This window comes from Gossypium arboreum, chromosome 9 (genome assembly GCF_025698485.1).
Source record: "Gossypium arboreum isolate Shixiya-1 chromosome 9, ASM2569848v2, whole genome shotgun sequence".
Taxonomy (NCBI): domain Eukaryota; kingdom Viridiplantae; phylum Streptophyta; class Magnoliopsida; order Malvales; family Malvaceae; genus Gossypium; species Gossypium arboreum.
The window spans coordinates 81,177,283-81,197,757 of record NC_069078.1 but is presented as its reverse complement, the minus strand read 5'-3'; the positions used below and the strand labels follow the sequence as shown (position 1 = coordinate 81,197,757).

The 20,475-nt window shown below is 30.3% G+C and overlaps 1 long non-coding RNA gene across 1 annotated transcript; it reads right to left on the bottom strand.

Annotated features, from left to right (window-relative positions):
- Window positions 1–7,055: 7,055 nt before the first annotated feature.
- LOC128280884 (uncharacterized) lies at window positions 7,056–8,250 on the bottom strand. Its single transcript, XR_008271079.1, has 2 exons — window positions 7,858–8,250; window positions 7,056–7,276 (listed from the first exon to the last, which is right to left on the bottom strand). It is a non-coding gene; the product is annotated as an uncharacterized LOC128280884 (long non-coding RNA).
- Between the last annotated feature and the right edge of the window lie 12,225 nt (window positions 8,251–20,475).

Genomic DNA, 20,475 nt, shown 5'->3' with positions numbered 1-20,475 from the left:
ATGCCAGTGATTTGATAAAAGTCTAAGACTATGAGACCTTATGTTAAATCGGCAATTGAATTTGTTCAATGCATTAAGTTGGCCAGGTATGTGATATATTCTTATGCATGTTAGATCGACTGGAATTGAATCATGAGTGTGAAATGAGAAGCATAGGTGAAAATGCCTATGTCATATATGTGAGTAAGGGCAAAACCATCGTAAATTATCGATAAGGGTGGACTATGTGCGGAATCATCTTATATAATTGCTAATTTGAACGGTTGTGTGCGAATCATTGAGCATGATGTATTGTATTGAGATTATGCTTGAGTGAAATTATAGATATGTGATGAAATTGATTAGTGATATACATGTTTAAATAATGTGAATGCAAAGAATGTGTGAAAGAGTAAATTTGTAATAAATCTGCTTGGGACAAGAAGATAGCGTGATTTTGGAAAATCACCATAAATTGTTGGAGTTGAGTTAGAAGCTGAATAAATTATGTAATTAAATCTTAATGAGTCTAGTTTCTTATAAAAGAAATCGTGTAAGCAAAAGAATTGCTGATAATGAGATATTTGAAGTGGCGTGGGATAGAGTCAAATTGTAACGTCCCCTAACCCTATACCGTCACCAGAACAGGGTTACGAGACATTACCAGTCAATACAGTCCAATTCCGGTCATTAATTAAAATAAATATTCACACACATCCTAGTTTTAAGATGTCGTCCCTTTAATGGGCCCTTGCGGTCCAATATGAACAGTAAATTCAATTCGGGACTAATTTAGAATCACTACGAATTTTTAGTAAATTTAAAAATTCATACTACATACCGTTGCCAACCATAATTTACTCATTTCATCAATACTTCTACAACCTAAATGACTCTCATTAAACATCCTGGGTACATGCCACTATCAATACTCAACATACTTTACCTTAATGAATTCGGGATCATCACGGGATGCTGATTCAACGTACTATCTTTACTTAACTGCGACGAAACAAACCGACAATGAGTATGGTATACTCAAGTGGTATTTCTATAATCCGAACAATTGATAATATAACAAATACTTAAGATCATAATAACAATTACAATTATTCAATTATTTATTCATAGATAAATTTCAACTACTTACCATATAAATTTTATACAAATCATATAATAAACACAATAACATAATTGTTCAATTCTTAACTAAATCCATTATTATTTACTCCATTCTTTCACTTACTACTCGGTATAGCTTTCCTTAATTTACTCACAATTCAATATCATTAAACTATATTCAACTATACACTTATCAATCATATTCCATTTTAATTCATTTCAATAACAGTCAATTTCATTTATATCATATCAACTTACTATCCTTGATAGCTTTCAGTATATACATACGATTCATATATCTCAAATCACATTTCAATTCATCAAGTGGCATCATATATCATCAATTCGAACTCCAATCATTTCATGAACCTTTGGTTCATATTTTCAATTTCATATCTAAATTTTCAATTCTCAATTCAATTTCTCGTTTCATTTCAATAGCTTGATCAATCAAATTTATTCGATTTATCTTTCACTTATTTACCCCTATTAACAAACCCGAACTTTGACGGATACACGGATTCCAACCCAAACACACCAATACGGCACATTGTGCCTAAAACGGTACATAATACCTGATCAGTATACGACACATAAAGTGCCTAAAACGACACACGAGGTGCCTGAAATACGACACATAAAGTGCCTAATCGATAAAGCCGGCAAATCCCGTACACTTCCAGATCCTATGGCATGCCAATTATATCCGACTCAGCCCGACTAGTTAATAGGGTATTTCATTCACTTTCTCAATTTAATAATTCTTTCATCAATATACCATTCTGATAATCACATATATTCACCCATTTTCACAATTCATACAATTTCATTCAATTCAACAATATATTTCAATTATTCACATTAATTCATAATTCAATACAATTCAATTCACTTTTCAATATCAAATATTCAAATATCACAATCTCATATATCCATATCAATTTCCTCATATTTCCAATCAATATATTTTCAATATAACATTCATTCAATATTCAAATTTCTACATAAATCATATATATTATATAATTCAATCAATATAAATTCAATCAAAATAATTTCAATCAATATAAATTTAATAAATTCTTCGCATACCAAAATCAATCCATTCCAATTGTAAAACATCATAATTCTAACACTAACAATTGTCATATGTATATAAATATGACAAATAATAACTAAGTTCGGATTATAAAAATACAAACCGTAATTTTTGAGCTAACTCCAGTTGACTTTATCTTGTCCTTTCTTAGCCGAGATTTCTGGTACCACATTGACTACGAAATTAATACAATTCATAATCATTAATACATTACTAATTTATATCTTGAGTTACAGAATTCTAAATTAAGATCCGCTAATTTTTCCTGAAACTAGACTCACAAATCTTCTCACAATGAAATTTTCAGAATTTTTGGTTTAGCCATTAAGTACAGTTTATTCTTTAAATTCACTCATATTCTACTGTCTGACAGTTTCGTCCCTTCTTTACTAAAAATTAATTATCTCACAACACAGAACTCGGATAATATTCCCGTTGATTTCTCCTCAAAATAGACTCATTATGGATTCTAAAAACATAACTTTAAGCCTCTAATTATTTTTCTTAAATTTTTGGTGATTTTCCAAAGTCAGAACAGGGAAACCCGAATTCATTCTGACCTTATCTCACAAAATTCATTATATCTCATAATTTACAATTCAATTGCTTATATTGTTTCTCTATAAGAAACTAGACTCAATAATATTTAATTCTATATTTTATTCATCCTCTAATTCAATTTCTATAATTTTGGTGATTTTTCAAACTTAGACTACTGCTGCTGTCCAAAATAGTCTTAGTACAAAATGTTGATTTACTTTAATTTCAATTTAATTCTAACTAAATTCACTTACTTTTCTATCTTAATTCATACTTTATTTCTACTCAATTTTTAACCAAACTTAGACATAATTATCTATTTTTCATCATAAAACCATAATTTCGAAATTCTTTCAATTTAATCCTTAAAGCATAAAACTTATGAATCACTTTACAATTCAATCCTTGTATCATTTTTAACTTGAATTTCTATCAATTTAGCCCTTAATTCATCATTTTATTTAACATGGACAATATCTAGAAATCTAATAACTATCAAAATATCAACTTAATTTCATCAAAACTTTGTTCTAAAACTTCTAAAACATCAAAATTAAGTAAAAAGGGCTTGATTGACTTACCTATTAAAACTTAAAGATTCAAACCTTCAATTTTCTCTTTTCTCCCTTTCTTTCTTTCTTTTTCTCCCCTGCTCTCTGTTTCGTTTCATTCTGTTTCTGTTTCCTTTCGTTTGCTTCTTTAGTTTATATATATAATATAATATAATATAATATAATATAATATAATTAAAACATAAAATATCTTTATTATATAATAATATAATAATATAATAATATAATAATATACTAAACATAAAAATTCTTACATTTTCTTAACGATAAACCGCCTCAATTTATATTTTTTGTATAATTGCCCTTTTAGTCCTTTTTATTTTCTTTTAATCTATAATTCAACTTTCACACTTTATTCAATTTGGTCCTTTTACTTAATTACTCTTAATTAAATTAAATTCACTTAATTAAACTCTAATTAACCACTCATTTTAATTCGTAAATATTTTTAATAAATATTTACGAATCCAGTTTTCAGAAACGGAGACCCGAAAATACACTTTTTCGGTAACGGTAAAATTTGGGTCATTACACAAATGACTTTGGGGTCCCCTGTTCTGTTTTTAGAAAATCATTATAATTTGTACAAAAATGGTTATAAGATAAAATTTATATGCTTAGACTCCTTAATGAGTCTAGTTTCAAATGAAATCAAATAGAACATATTTTGAATTCTGTACAATGAGAAATTTGATTCGTAGTGAAGAGTGGTCAGATTAGTCAAACAATGAAACAGGGGAAACTTTAAGAAAAATCTGGTATTGATTGGCCAAACCTAAAATTCTGAAAATTTTATGGATGGAATATATGTGAGTCTATTTTCAGGGAAAATTAACGGAAATTGATTTGGAGTTTTGTAGCTCCAGTTATAAATAATTTAGTGACTATTGCTCAAGAAGACAACTTATAGTGAATTTGTGATTATGTTGTAAACATTGATAAAACTTGTTAATGAGTTGCTTATTGTTTTCTTATGAACTTACTAAGCGTAAAGCTTACTCCCTTTTCTTTCCCATATTCCCTAGGGTTGCCAAAGTTAGCTCGGGTTGGAGGCCGTCAGAGATATTATCACATTGTCAAGTCTACGCTATCGGCGTAAGTAAATCTTAGTGTTTCGAGTCTATGGCATGTATAGGGTTGTAAAGTTCAGTAAGTAAATGATACAAGACTAAGATATTGGTAAATATTTAATAATGCCTCATGAATATTTTGGGCCTTGTAAGCCCGATTAAAGGATAATATACGTGTGGATGAAAAGTTTAAAATTGATCAAAAATTTTTACGGTCTGGTTTTATATAAATGGATGAGTTTAAATCTGGTAGCACCTCGAACCCTGTTTCGGCGAGGGATACGGGCGAAGGGTGTTATACTAAGCTTCGATTTCGGTGAAGTGGAGAGGGATTTCGATGGCCCATTCGCACAGGTAAGTCCTTCTTTCGCTTTTTTTGTTTTTGAGATAGATTTCAAAATAAAAAAGAAAATAGAGGCGTAAAAAAAATGAAAACAGGGAACAACCTTTGGAGAATATTCCTTCTTTGTATTTGATTGCTATTTCTTCTTTGTGTAATCTTTTTGTATTGCCCTTTTTTTTTTCCTTTACAACGATTAAGAGTTTGGCTTTTATAGTCGGAAAAAGGAAAGAAAAAGGAAAATAAATTAAAAATACAATTTTTTTCATTCCCTTCTATTCGCTATTCTGCCATTTTTGTTCGTATTTGCCGTTGTGTTCGTCCTTCTTGCAGTCTGGGTGTCTTTGGCATGTACGGAGAGGTCTTTGGCGTGGTTCTTTGCCGTGAAGGTCATGGCGCAAGGACCCCTCTGCCCTAGGGTTTGCCGAAGTTTGGCTTGGCTTTCAGGCTATGGGTCATGTAACTGGACTAATGGGGTATTGGGTCCTCTGTAACCTTAGCGTTTTGGACCTGTTGGGCCTGTTCTTGTAGTTGGGCCACGGATCTTGGTAATTGGACTGTAAAACTGGATTGTGGTTATTTAATTTATGTTTTATGGTTTGTTTGTAACGGGCCGGGGCATTTTGGCCCACTACAGGATTAATTAATTTTTTTCGGCTAAATTAGTCATATACGCTATTTTTTTCTTTAATTGAGTGAATAGATTTTTTTTTAAGAGTTAGGAAAATAGACCGATTTTGGAGAGAGTGTGTGAAAAACACGTTCAGTTGGGTGCGCTTTGACAGAAAAGCTCGTCCAATTGAACAAGCTTTTCGCACAGTTGTTAAAAAAGCTCTTCTAGTTAGGCGCAAGAAAAGTGCACCTAACTGGACACATTTTTCTTGGAATTTTCAGAAAACACTTCCAGTTGAGCACGCTTTCCTAACATATTAGTAAAAGCTTGTCCAGCTGGACACATTTTTATACTCTCTCCAAAATCAATTTATTTATCTAAATATAAAAAAAAAGTCTATTCGATCAATTTTTAAAAAATGGCATATATGTTAATTTAACTTTTTTTTTTCACCCCAACTTTGAAGCTTTTCTATTTCGAGCTGTGGGTCATCTACTCTACTCTCTACTTAATCTTTATTTAAGAAAAAAAAAGTAATCCATTGCCATGACTTTGATGATTCTGATAGTAGAATCAAATCTCACTTTCTTGATCGGTTAACTTTGGGGAACAACACATGCATCCAAAATTTTTATTTTAAGGTGGAATCGAGAGAAAGGATCCCATGTTTTTTTTTTTTTGAACCTTCTAACAAAAATATTACTATCAGTAAAAAGAACATTACGGACAAAAAAAAGAGTTGGATTTTCTTACCGAGGTTGAAAAAATGAAACAAGTTAATAATTTGAAATATGTGGGTTGGTTGATTGCTAAAGTAAAAAGAAAAGAATCATATGCTTGGTTCGGTCTTGCAAAAACTAAAACCTAGAAAAAAGGGCGAGATATTAAAGTACAGTGAAGGAGACAAAGTTGAAAGCCTAACATTGGAAGCCGAGAAAAATTTAATCTTAAAATAAAAAGCCATAATCACATTTTTCACCTTCAACTTCTTTTTAAAAAATCAAATCAGGCCTTTATTCTTTTAAGCCTTTTTTAACCTTAAATTTTTATCTTTTCTCAAATTAATCAAATTAATAATGTATTTATATTATATATGGTTAAATGACATCATCAAATTATTATATATGGTTAAAAATATTAAAACACGAATTATGGTTAATAATTTGATAGTGTCTTTTAACTACATTCAACTTTTTTCCTATTAAAATTATAAAATTGCATTAAACTTTTCTTACTTTGAAACTCTTTTTTTTTTTATCTTCTTCTCTTGTTTTCTTGAGTCTAGAATTTTTATTTCCATTTTCTTCTCTTGTTACTATAATAAGTAAACTAAACTCAAAAGTATTTCTTTTTTCTTTTCAAAATATCCAGCGTTTTTACTTTATTGATGATATTGTGTTATTTTTTTCAAATCTCTCTTTTCATACAACTGAAGGTTTAAGAGTCACATTGTCTAAGGCTTGAAGAAGAACCAAATGGTCACCGGTCTCAACAACCAAAGCACGCTGGTAAAAAATAAAAAAATAAAAATCACTCCGGTGCTTGCATAGAGAGGCTGACACTAAATTTTTTTTTCTTGCCACGAGTGTCCGCCACCACACTATCAACTTTTTTTTTTAGTGTTGGCGTTTAGATAAAAAAAAAGAATTTTTTTGAATCGAGAAATACTCATATGCTACAAATTGAAAGTGAAACAATCAACCAATGCAAAACTCGAAGATTTAATTTGAAGATGACTCTTGTTTAAATAGCAATCATGAGACAATATACAAAACCCAATGGTTCCTTAATTTACTTGGCTAGAAATGAAAACCATGTATTATGTATATGTTACAAATTGAAACTGAAACAATCTACCAATGCAAAACCCAGACCGTGGCTGTTGGTGGGATCAAGAGCGTTGAGAAGAATGATCCAACGGTGCCAAGGTCACTAAATGTGCTGCCAAGAAAGAATGAGATTGTATTTGAGAGAGATATTATTACAACCACAATAATTTTCTAAAGTTTTATATGGAAAATTTTGGACCATTTTTTATATGTTTTCTCGTATCATGTTTTGGTCAAGACTTTTATCAAGAATTATTGAATTCTCTTGTTTAACTTTTTCCAATTAAAAAATATTACGGAAACATATACAGTTCTTGTAATTATATAAAAATAATAAAAATAATAAGAAAAGAATTTATTTCGGGTTATTGGCGGGAGCTCCCACCATCACTTTCCAAATGCCAACGGTGAAGAAATAGCCACTGTCAAGAAAAGTAACATATTAGGGTGATCTAACAGTCGATGAGAGAGATTTGGGTTCGAGAAGCTTGAAAGCCTCTTATATTTAAAATTTTCCAATAATTAAAAAAAAAAAAAAAAGCATTTAGAGGAAGGAAGGGAGGGGCTTTCAGGCATCGCTTTGGGTGGTCTTGGATGGTGTTTTATCATTGCAGTTAAGCGGCGACAATACAACAAGAAGTTAGGGCTAGGGATGAAAGGAAAAAAAGGAGGAAAATGAGAAAAAGAGGGCACCTGTTGTCGAGAAAAGGATAGGTGATGGCACTGGAAAAGCGGCGACCGCAGCACTGGAGAAGCAATTGCGACAACATAGGTGGCTAGGGTTTCTATGCAGAAAAAAAAAAGAGAAAAGAAGATAGAAAAATAAATATAAAAGAGATAAAAAATAAAAACATAAAAGCCACATAGATTTATTGTGTTAAAAAAATATCCACATAGATACCACATCAGATTTTTAATGGCTCCATTAGTATTTCTGTCGACAACAGATCAGTTTAACTAAAAGAGATAGAAAAAGAATAAAGGGCTAATTTGATTTTTTAGAAAAAGGTAAGAGGGAAAAATTATTATTATATCAAATAAAAAAGAATCCAAGCAATGCTTTTTATGGTACTCTAGTTGGTGGTGGTGTTCACTTTTGACCAGCGCACCCAAAGTGAAGTCGATGAAGTACCCAAAAGGTGCATTAGCATTGTAATTAATTAGGTGAAGTTTAATAATGAAAAATGAAGTATTCAAAGAGATAAGAGCATGCCTAGAGAGCCGTTGTTATAAATATAGAAACACCAAATTATTATTCAGATTGCACATATGCCATACATGATTGATTTGATGACAGTAAAAAGCTAAAGCTGCTTGTGTTGTACTCGATTTAAAATTCAAAGCTTAGTCCTTACCAACTAATTATTGGGTTTGGTTGCGCAAAAGTCAAATTTCACTTCATATACCAAATCATTAATTATTACAAAGTTGAACCGTAGGGTGTTGTGCTAGTATAAACCCCTGTTTAGGCCAACCCTGTAAAGGGGTAGTGTTGGTATTTTCAGCATCAAGGTTAAAAGTATGTTGTTTAATTTGTAACTTGTTATTTAACCAAATTTTACGGCATTTATCTTGATTCATTGCTCGGAGATAATATCATAATTTAAAATTTTTATAATATAACAATATTCGAGTATTATATTTTTTAAGAAAAAATTATTTCCCTTTCGAAGCCATTTTCACATGGTATATTGCATAATGTCATTTTTTATTTATTTATTTGGCACATATTATAAAGAGGTCTTAAGATTTAATTAAAAGTCAATAGAAATGTGTCATATGTTGCCACCCGATGGTTTAATGTGTCACGTTAATAATTTATCGGTGAAAAATGAACTATATAAACTAGAGTGATTAGTTTGAATAATTATTTTAATTTGCAAGTTGGACTGAATTTGTTGTTTGTCTCTTTTTTAACTTAGATAGAAAAAAACATACACAATTAACTAAGTGATAATAAAATGAAACTTTTAAGTAATTGAATAACTTAAAATGTAATTTACTCATTTATTATTTAATTTTCTAATTAATTTAATTATATAAAATAATTTTCAAAAGTATGTATTTGATATATTGATAGTGTATATATTTTATTTTACAAGTAGTTTAAAAAATATGTGTTTTTTATTTTAAATTTTAATATTTTAAATTTTAAAACTACAAAATAAATTCCTAATAAGAAGAATTAATGTGCATCTTATAGACTAGTTTTATGGAAATAAATTATAATTCATTTATGGATCATTAATATAGGCCCAGATATGATAATTGAACCATCTGAGACCCAGCAATTAATAAATAAATTGCTCACAAGTAGCCGTAGGGACTAGGGAGGGGAATGGGCTGGCTTGCCTCTTCCCCTATCATGCCCTTCCTTCCACTCCCATTTTACTCTAACAGCTCTACCATCAACTGCCTTGGACACTGCACCTTCTTCCGCCTACTTTATTCAAAATATTCATTTATTCTGTTAATTTTTTACTCTTAGGTTTTCATAATCAAACCCAACAATTAGTTTGTGGGTCCAATTGCTCAAATAAATTATAAAAATATTTAAAAATCGGTTTATTTGGGCTAGTTTAGTATTAATTTTAAGAAATATTTTTAAAAGTGTTTTCTAAATGTGATTTTAAAAGTTTGGTTTAATATTTTTAGTATTGTTGTCAAAAATATTTTTGATAAATAAAATATCTATTTTAAACATTTAGACATGGTGTTATAAAGTAACAAATAAACATTTAAATAATGTTCAAATTAGTTATTATTATGATATTTTAATAAGAATATAGAAAATAATGTATTATAATTTTTGTTAATATTTTAATATATGAAAAATAAATTTTAACCATTTTTAAATAATTAACTAGAGAATGAAAAGTACCATATGTTGGAGAGTGAAAACGTAATTAAATTGTAAAAAGTACTTTTGAGATAGAAATGCTAAAAAATTTAACTTTTTCATTTGGGAAAAAAATGTTTTTGGAAAGCCAAATATTTCTTTAAAAGGTTGCTTATTTAGCGTTCATTTTACTTTATAAAAGTACTTTTCATGTCGAAAGTGCCTTTAAAAAGCACTACTAAACACAACCTTAATTATCGATTTGTATTTTGATCAATTATGTTTAAGCTAAATTTGAAGTCAAGACGTAAAAAATCATATATAAAATGTCATTGAGGTTTTGAATGAAATGATAATTGTCAATTTTTTTTGGACATTTTCATAAGTTTAAAGTCTTGTTATATGTATATTTTCTTTAAGAATTATTTTGAATTTAAATTATTTTTTTATAAATTTTAGATAACATAAAAATTAAAAAGAATTCATATTTTATACAATAATATTTATTATTTTTGAAAAAAATATTTTTAAGGATTTACTTAACGAGTTGATATTTAATTAACTTGTGACACTTAATTAACGACTTAAGAGCAATACCAAATATTGCACATCCATTGTGTTGGTGGAAATATTTTAAAATTATATTCTTAATAATTTATAAAATAAAAAGTTAGCATTATAAGATTTTAATTTCTTTAACGAGGAATTAATGTAAGTCGATAGTTTAATAAAGAAGTTATTTACGATGGATAATTTCTTTCGAGGCTTAATATCTTTTTTGGTCTTTGTGCTATAGTTAAATTATCATTCTAGTATCTGTATTTTTTTATCAATTTGATCCTTATAATTTTTCTTTTTGGTATCAATTTGGCTCATTTACTTTCACTTTGTACAAGCTATTATTCTAACTTAAAATTTCGTTTAAAAAAAAAGAAGTAAATTACACCAACAGTCACTCAACTTTAGGGTAGCTAACAAAATAGTCACTTAGATTTCGTTTCAGTCACCTAGCTTTTGAAAAATAACAAAACAGTCACTAACGTTATAAAAAAGTGACAGAACAGTCACTGACTAACGGTTTCCGTTACTGTCTTAATAGAACCGCAGATGTGGCAAGTTAATTAGCTAACGTGGCCAGTTAACTTGCCACGTTGGATGAAAAATTTAAAAAAAAACCTAAATAAGCCCTTTAACAGAGAAGAAAAAGAAGAATAAGAAGAAGCAGTAGCAGCAGAATAAGAAAAGACTGTAAAAAAAAAGGTATTATTTGCCTAAGTTGGTGGGGTCTAATTCTTTGCCATTGAAACTCCATGTCTCTATGAAAATGGATGAGCTGAGTATTGTATATGGGGATGAATATCTTCTTCTTCTGCTGAACGGTTACCTTCAGCACCAGTTGCTCGTCTTTCTCTTCTGCTTGGATGGTATTGTAACATCCTGAAATAGGGCTTAGTCGGAATAGTGGTTTTGGGACTACAAATCTGACATAAAAATATTTATTTTATGATTATTATGAGGCCTAGAATATGAGTATATACATGTGTTAAAGTTTCATGAAGAAATTCTAAGCATAAGGTGTCCAATTGGAAATTAGGGACTAAATTGAATAAATTGTGAAACTTGGATTCTAGAAGAAATTTGTATGAAATTGCTTTAGATTATGAATTAGAAGGTCTTGGATAGTAATTTGCCCAAATTTTAAATTTTTGGATAAAAATGGGCTTGCATGGATGAAATTTTAAAGAAAGGGCATAAGGGCATTTTGGTCATTAGGCTTTTTAATGAAATAAAATAGGAAAAAAGAACCAAAATCAGCTCATTTTCTCCTTCATCCAGCCGAATTTCAAGGGTCACCATAGCTAGGGTTTTCAAGCTTTCCAAGCTAAATAGTAAGTGCCCCCAAGCCCCGTTTTTCATGTTCTTTGTATTTTTGAAATTCTGGTAGCTTGCTCTCTTCATTTCTACCCACATTTCATGCTAGGGTTCATGTTCAAAAATTTACCCATGCATGAGTTATTGGTATTTTGATGGATTATGGAAGAATATGAAAGATAAATGTGTATTAAACATATTTTCCAAGTTGGTTTTCATAAGGAACACTTATTAGGACCATTTTGCAAAAGATGTAAATGTGTGGTAAAAATGAGGAAAATAATGAAAAATGTGGGTTTCCATAAGAGATAAAAATGTTCGGTTAGGCTTGGGTAAGATAGAAATTGCATGTGTTTCATTATACGAGCTTAGGGACTAAATCGTAAAAAAATTGCAAAGGTTAGGGGCAAAGTGGTCATTTGGACCGGGGTAGATATTAAACTTGAAATGTATAATGTGGGGTATTAATGAATTAATTTTGCTATTATAGACCCCGATGAACAAATTTCGGAGGTCGATCGTGGTAAACGCAAAATTTCGGAATAACCGAAACATAATCCTGAAAAGAATACCAGGTAAGTTCGGATAACTTAAAGTAAACCCCTAATAAGCATAGTTGTATAATTTGTGAATGCATGATGTTTGCATTTATTGATGGTATGAAAATGCATGAAATGCACATTTAGTAATGACTTGTTGATAACTATCTCAGTTGAGGTTAAAAAGCGGATTCGATGGATAAACCATGTTTTACATGTGAATTAAGATCCTGCATGTGTTGCAGTAAGGATTTAGCCCGGACGGGTAATCCGCTAATCTCAATTATAGAAAGGATCTAGCTCGGATGGGTGTTCCTTGAATGATCGAGCCTCTCGAAGAATATATGTGCATTACAGATTTAGCCTAGACGGGTGATCTGATTAGGGTCTGAATTTAGTCTGGACAGGTAATTCAGATTCGAGCTCATTAAGGGTGTTGTCGCTATAAGAGATTTATCCTGGACTGGTAATCTCGACATTGCCTTACGAGTTCATGATATGGGGGATTTAGCCTGGACTGGTAATCTTGCCATATGATGTGAGGTTCACGGGAGTGCATATATGGAATGATCATTCCTATGAATTGACGGATAATGGGTATTCCATCGAGATTTCTTAGAAACTCAACGAGATTAACATGGGATATACATATATGAATGAAATGTTGAATGATGAGCTTATCTAGTTAGATTATATGATACATGATTATGTGACTAACTCATGATAGGAAACCATTTCATAATGGATAATTTCATGAATTAGGTATGAATGTATGTTAATTACTCGGTAAGTTTACTTTCCAGTTATTTGAGCTTACTCAGCTTGAAAACGTTTACCCCCTCTCTTTTCCCTATTTTTTCAGAGCTCGAGGACTCATAAGGACTGGAAGACAATTGGAGAGTCAACACACTATCAACTAGACAAGCTTTGGTATAAAGACTTTGTTTGTTTTGTTCAATGGCATGTATAGTATTTTTGAGTATTTTGGTTATACGTGTCATTTGATTTGCCAAATGAAGGCATGTAAAAGTATGTTTATCTCTTTGTATATGGCGGCGAAAATTGGCTTAATTGAAGTAGGCCATGACCTATGAATTTATGTATAGTTTTATTTACAAGTGATGGGTCGTTACCAATTGGCAATGAGTCGTATGAACGAGCCAATTTCAGATGAGTTAAAGTGACATGTGAACCCATAAACACTAAATGGGAAATAACCTATTACGTATGAAACCAATGATATGAGGTTTCCATACAATGAGTCTCATTAAGATTAATTACAAGTGTAAAGTCATGTTTTCTCTCAAACTTGGAAATTTCTAAGCATAAGAGGTAGGAAAGGGTGACCTTAGGCTTGGAATATAGCCTATCAGAGTCCACATGGTTGGACACACGGGCGTGTGTCTAGGCCTTGTATCACACACGGTTCCCTCCCACGGGCGTGTGTTATGACCGTGTGTCCCCTGCACTTAAAATTTTGGTTTAAAGTTGTACATGGATAGTCCAAACGGGCGTGCGCCATGACTGTGTTAAAATGACAGTTTCGTCCACTAGCAGTCAGCACGGGCGTGTTCCATGGTCGTGTTGATAAGTTAGTATTGCCTATGGTTGAAGGACATAGGCGTGCCCCAAGATACATGGGCGTGTGAGTCCACACAGCCCACCTACACGGGCGTGTGAGTCCACATGGACCACATACACGGGCGTGTGTCCTTTTATGTTAAGGAAAATTTTCTGAGGAGTCCAAGGTTAATCGAACGTGCCCTTATTTGTCCCGTATTGCCTTCCGATATGTTATAGGTCTCAAAGGCCTATACAAGGGACAAGATGTTCATGGTTGAAAAGTTTTAAATTTAAATGAAATTTTGTGACCCGAGTTAGAATACTGAAAGTGTAAAGTTTCAGTAATGCCTCGAGCCCTGTCTCGATGTTACATACGGGTTTGGGGTGTTACAGGTATATAGTGATCATTCTATTTTTTACACAATTTCAGCGTCGAACGTTCTCTCTTGTGGCTTGCCACTTGTATCGCATTTTTCTTGTTTTAAATAAAAATAAAAAAAGAAGTTTGGATGAGACTGCTGAAACAGTAATTAACCTGAAAATTTTCTTATTGCTGGTTATTTATCATGATGGGTGTGATCTTGCTTGTGATGTAACACCCCTAACCCGTATTCGCTGCCAGAACAGGGTTTCGGAGCATTACTACCATTTGCAGATCACTTAAAAAAATTAAAATACTTACCGATTCAATGCATCATATAAAATAAATATATTACCATTCAATCAATAGTTTGGCACTTGTATAAGCATCAAACAACAACATTGTTAGTATACTTCCACATATCTCATATAAATTCAACATTGATATATCTATTTTCTCGACATGTCACACTTGAGTTTAATAATAGTCTCAATTACATAATTTCCTTGTATCAACATATCAAAGATAATCATATATGTACATGTCATGAAACATATCATGCTCTTACCGTTTCTTCACAAGCATATATCATTCATTTCATTATATCAATATTTTATGCTTCATCATTTCCATATATTTTATGTATATTTATTCTGGTAATAGCTTATATCGAACTTAGCATAAATTATATTCCATGTACTTATACTTATTTCGTTTATCCATTTTCATAATTATTTCATACAACGCTTTTGTATATATATTTCCATATGACCAGTTCTTGTAAACATTTCACACAACCATTTCATATAACCATTCGTCATCTGATACATTTTACCTGAATATCAATTGTTCAACAGATGTTATAGTGTCTCCCATCCACGGTCTTATTTATCTTTGATGTGATGCCATAGTGTCTTTCAACTATGGTCTTACTCATTTTCTGTCATGTTGCCATGGTATCTTTCAACCATGGTCTTATTCTTTTCATGTCACGTTGCCATGGTATCTTTCAACCATGGTCTTACACATCTCATATCAAGTTGCCATGGTATCTTTCAACCATGGTCTTACACATTTCATATCAGGTTGCCATGGTATCTTTCAACCATGGTCTTACACTGAGTTGCCATGGTATCTTTCAACCATGGTCTTACACATTTCATATCGAGAGCATACTCCATGAACCTCATCCTTACAGTGGGATTACCAGTCCAAGCTAAATCCCCTGTAATATAAACTCATAGAGTATTGTCGGGATTACCAGTCCAGGCTAAATCCCCTGCAACGACAATTACTCTAATGAGCTTGGATCTGAATTACCAGTCCAGGCTAAATTCAGACCCTAATTCAGATTACCCGTCCGGGCTAAATCCGTTTTACACATATTCTTCGGGAGGGCTATATCAGGATAGGATCACCCGTTAGGGCTAGATCCTTTTTACCGTCAATTCCTTTTCAGAGATCCATCGAATTTTCCTTTCATTCAATCGGGATTTCTTCTCCTTTTATCAAATTTATCAATGTTTCATAAATTTTCATACAATGAACATTCAAATCATATTCACATAAATAACATACAATCTCAAGCATTTAAGAATATAATTCAAGTTACACAAACTTACCTCATTGCTTGTTTGTGTTTATAATTTCATTAATCTGATATCTTTTCTTTTCCATGATCAAGTCTCATATTTGAGTCGTCCGGATCTTTATAAATAAATTTTATCATCATTTTCATTCATTTCATATTCTAATGCATTTAATTAATGCTCTAGGCAAAATTACCATTTTGCCCTAAACTTTAATTAATGACGATTTCATCCTTAGGGTCGGAAAATAAAATTCTTGCAATTTAATCCTTATTTCCAGCTATTATTCTCATATATATTGATAACAAACCATGAATTCTATAAAATATCGAATTTTCATAATTTCAACACTTTTCAATTTAATCCCTAAAACATGTTTTCCCCGATCTTGAACTAAATTAATAATTTCATTCAATTTTGTAATTTAAATAATAAAATAATCCATTTCATGCAATTTGGTCATTTCGACATGTTTACAAAATTGCCCATAAAGTTTTACTTTTATTCAATTTAGTCCCCGAGCCTAAAATATGCAAATTAGCCATGCTAGATGAATATTCATACATATTTTCCTCCTCCTCCTCTCCATTCCACATCCTTAATGTAGATAACACACTTGTAAGTAACATTATCCATAATTTTATTATTTACTTTTATGAATATTTAAGCTGTCTATCTGCATCATTGTCACTAAATTATTTATATCTGGATCTATAGAACTCCAAATTAATATCCAATACTTTTCCATGAATCTAGACTCATATATATTCTTACCATAAAAATTTCAGAATTTTTGGTTTAGCCAATAAGTACAGTTTATTCTTTAAAGTTACCCCTGTTCTGCTATCTGACAGTTCTGACCCCTCTTCACCAAAATTTAATTATCTCTTCATACAGAATTCAAATGATGTTCTTGTTTGTTTCTATTAAAAATAGACTCATTCAGGATTTTATAAATATAAATTTAAGCCCCTAATTATTTTTATTCAATTTTTTATGATTTTTCAAAGTCAGAATAGGGGAACCCAAATTCAGTCTGACCTTGTCTCACAAAATTCATTATATCTCAAAATTTACAAATCCATTGCTTACACTATTTCTTTTATGAGAAACTATACTCAATAAGATTTAATTCCATGTTTTTTTCATATTCTAATTCGATTTCTACAATTTATGGTGATTTTTCAAAGTTAGTCTACTGCTGCTGTCCAAACTGTTTTTGTACAAGCTATTAATTACCATGTTATAACACCCTTATTTTCTTTTTCTACACCATTTCTTATCACTTTCTCTTATTTTCTCTTCACTAACATATCAAAAACATAGGACCTTATGTAAGAAAACTCTACTATAACATTATTTCCATGCTTTGTCAATAATAACAAACTTAAAAACATATTGAAATCTTGATATACTTACCTTGTTCTATTAATACTAATCTTTAACTTGATTTTCTCTCTCCTCCAGCTTCTATTTCTTGAATCCAACTTGATATTCTAACTCCCCATGCTCTTCTTAACATTTTTGTCTCTTGGTAGCTATGGAAATTCATTTGATTTTTGGGTGAAAATGGTGAATTTTTGGTAAAAGGACCAAATTGTAAAGAAAGTAAAACTTTCTTTCTTTCTCTCTTTCACTCACGTTAATGCATGAGAAAATATGGATGAGAATTTCTCATATTTCTTTCTTTATATACTAATAAAATAATAATAAAATATCTTATTAAAGTATTAATAAAATAATATTTATCTAATTAAATAATTATAAAATATCAAAATATCTCTAGCATCATTATTACTTTCTAGATTTCTCTCTCTTCCAATTGACCATTTTGCCCTTCATTATCTTTTAAATTTCCATCATTGAGTCATCATTTAATTTGGTAAAATTGCAATTTAGTCCCTCATAGTTCTTCATCTATTCAATTTGGTCCTAATTCATCCATTTTCCTTAGTTTCTAGATCATTCCACTCTTAAATTATTTACACTATTGGTCCTTCAAAATTTTCATATTTACACTTTAACCCCTCAAATTATTAATATTTACTCTTGTGCAACAAAACTTTTCTCACTTTTACAATTTAGTCCTTTCTTGAATTAATATATCATAATATACTTCTCAATATTGAATAACTCAAAATTTCCCTTTTTGTCACTTTATTTCATTATTTTACTATATCAAGGATAATATCTTACTGTAAAAATTTTCAGGGTATTACATGTGAGCTCAACGAGACTGATGCTGCACCTTCCATGGCCATTGCAGAACTTAATACAAAGTGGAGCAGACCGGAATTTCAATCTGAGGAAAATAGTGTCTCATCGAGTTAAGGATCCTAGCCCAGCTGCTGTTATCCCTGCAGCAACATTGCACCATCTGATACCAATATCGGCTAAGGCATAAGCAAACAAATATGACAATCTCCGATCAACTTTTGAGTCTTCAGTCTGGGTACTATTTCTATTTTGGAGGGCATGAAATTTTTTAAGATCACTCTCCCACTAAGTATTGTATATGGGAATGAAATAGATGAGCTGAGTATTGTATATGGGGATGAATCTCTACCCGTTTCTATGAAAATTCTAAGATTTCAACAAATTAGGCAAATAAGACTTTTTTTTTTACATTCTCTTCTTATTTTGTTGCTGCTGCTTCTTTTTCTTTTTCTTTTTCTTCTTCTTCTTCTTCTCTATTAAAGGGATTTTTTAGGGTTTTTTTTCAATTTTTTCATCCAACGTGGCAAGTTAACTAGCCACGTCAGCTAGTTAACTTGCCATATCAGCGGTTTTGTTAAGACAGTAACGGATACTATTAGTCAGTGACTGTTTTGTCACTTTTTTATAACGTTAGTGACTGTTTTGTTATTTTTCAAAAGTTAGGTGACTGAAATGAAACCTAGGTGACTATTTTGTTAGCTACCCTAAAGTTGAGTGACTATTGGTGTAATTTACCCAAAAAAAATTAAAAGTACTAATGACTAGGAGTGTTCAAACTTCAGTTATAACTGAATTAACCAATCGAACCGATCTAATTCGGTTAATCAGTCGGTTAACTGATCTAGTTTAGTTGGAAGTCGGTTAATGGTTTTTTTTTTAATTTTGGTTAATAGTTAATTCGATTTGAAATCAAATAATTAATCGAATTAACCGAACTTAATAAATAATACTATATATTATATATAGTAGGCTATTACTAATTCGGTTAATTCGGTCAAACGAACTTTATCAATTTATTTATTTTTTATATATTTTATACTTGTTTTAACAAAAAAAAACAAACAAACAAAATTTATAAGTTTCGGTTAACGGTTAACAATTAAAAAGTTCAGTTAATACCAGTTCGATTTGGTTAACCAATTGATTAACCGTTTGAACACCTCTACTAATGACGCAATGCCATGTATCAAGAAAAAGAAAAAGTTCAGTATAAAAATTAAAAAATTAAAATCCAAAAAGATTTAAAACTTAAAACTAAAAAATTTTAATTGGTTTTGAAAATTATACAAAAGTACTTTTAAAAATTATAAGTATGCAAAATTTTAAAAATATATTTGGAATTTTAGTTTTTTAAGAAAAATTTAGAAATTTATGAAATTGTTTAAGATTTTTATGGTTTTTTTTAAGTTTAAGGATTTTTATGAAATGTTGGCATTTTAGGAATTTTGAGTTTGTTAGTAAAGAATACTATAAATTTCTTTAGGAATTCTTAAAATTATAAATTTTATAAAAGACCTAAAATTCCAAACAATTTAAAAGAAATTTAAGTTTTTTTAAGTTTTTTTTTAAGTTATGGATACTTATAATTTTTTTTATAAATTTAAAGATGTGAAATCATTTTCTAATAAAGTTGACCTAAGACTTTAAAAAGCTAAAGAAAGACTCGACTCCAAATGAAGTAAGTTGTATGGAAAAAGAAGAAACAACTCTTTCATTCTCATTAGCACAAGAAGCGAAAATGTATTAGAATGCATAATAAAATAAGAATAGCTAAAAACAAAAGAAAACCTAATACTAGAATCAAATAAAATAAACTATTCAGTAAAAAACTCGAAATAATGAAAAACAATTTGAATTTTTCATTCGAGTATTTCCGATGTGCTAAAATCATAAAATTTAATCTGGAGCTTCTTTAAATGATAAAAAATTGATCTGAAATTTTTTGGTACAAAATTACACCTACAAAATATTTTTCAACTATCTTGTGGAAATATTTTTTATTGTAAAATAATGCCTAAAAACAATGGTTAAAATTTTAGATCAAAACGAGGTTGTTTACCAACTCAAAGGATCAAATTTTGGAAAAAAAATTAGTTAAACCAATTTTGAATACAACAAAAAAGTTACAGTAAGAAATCAATATTAGCAAACATAAGAAATGACCAAAAATACCCAAATTTGATACCAAATGATAGGGGCAACAGACTAAGATCGTAGTCAAATCGTTTAACTCCAAGAAAGATTTGGATCTAACTTGAAAAAAGAAAAAATATATTTAGAAACAAAGAATACGAAAACAACTAAAAAAAAGAAATTCAGGATTAAAAAAAT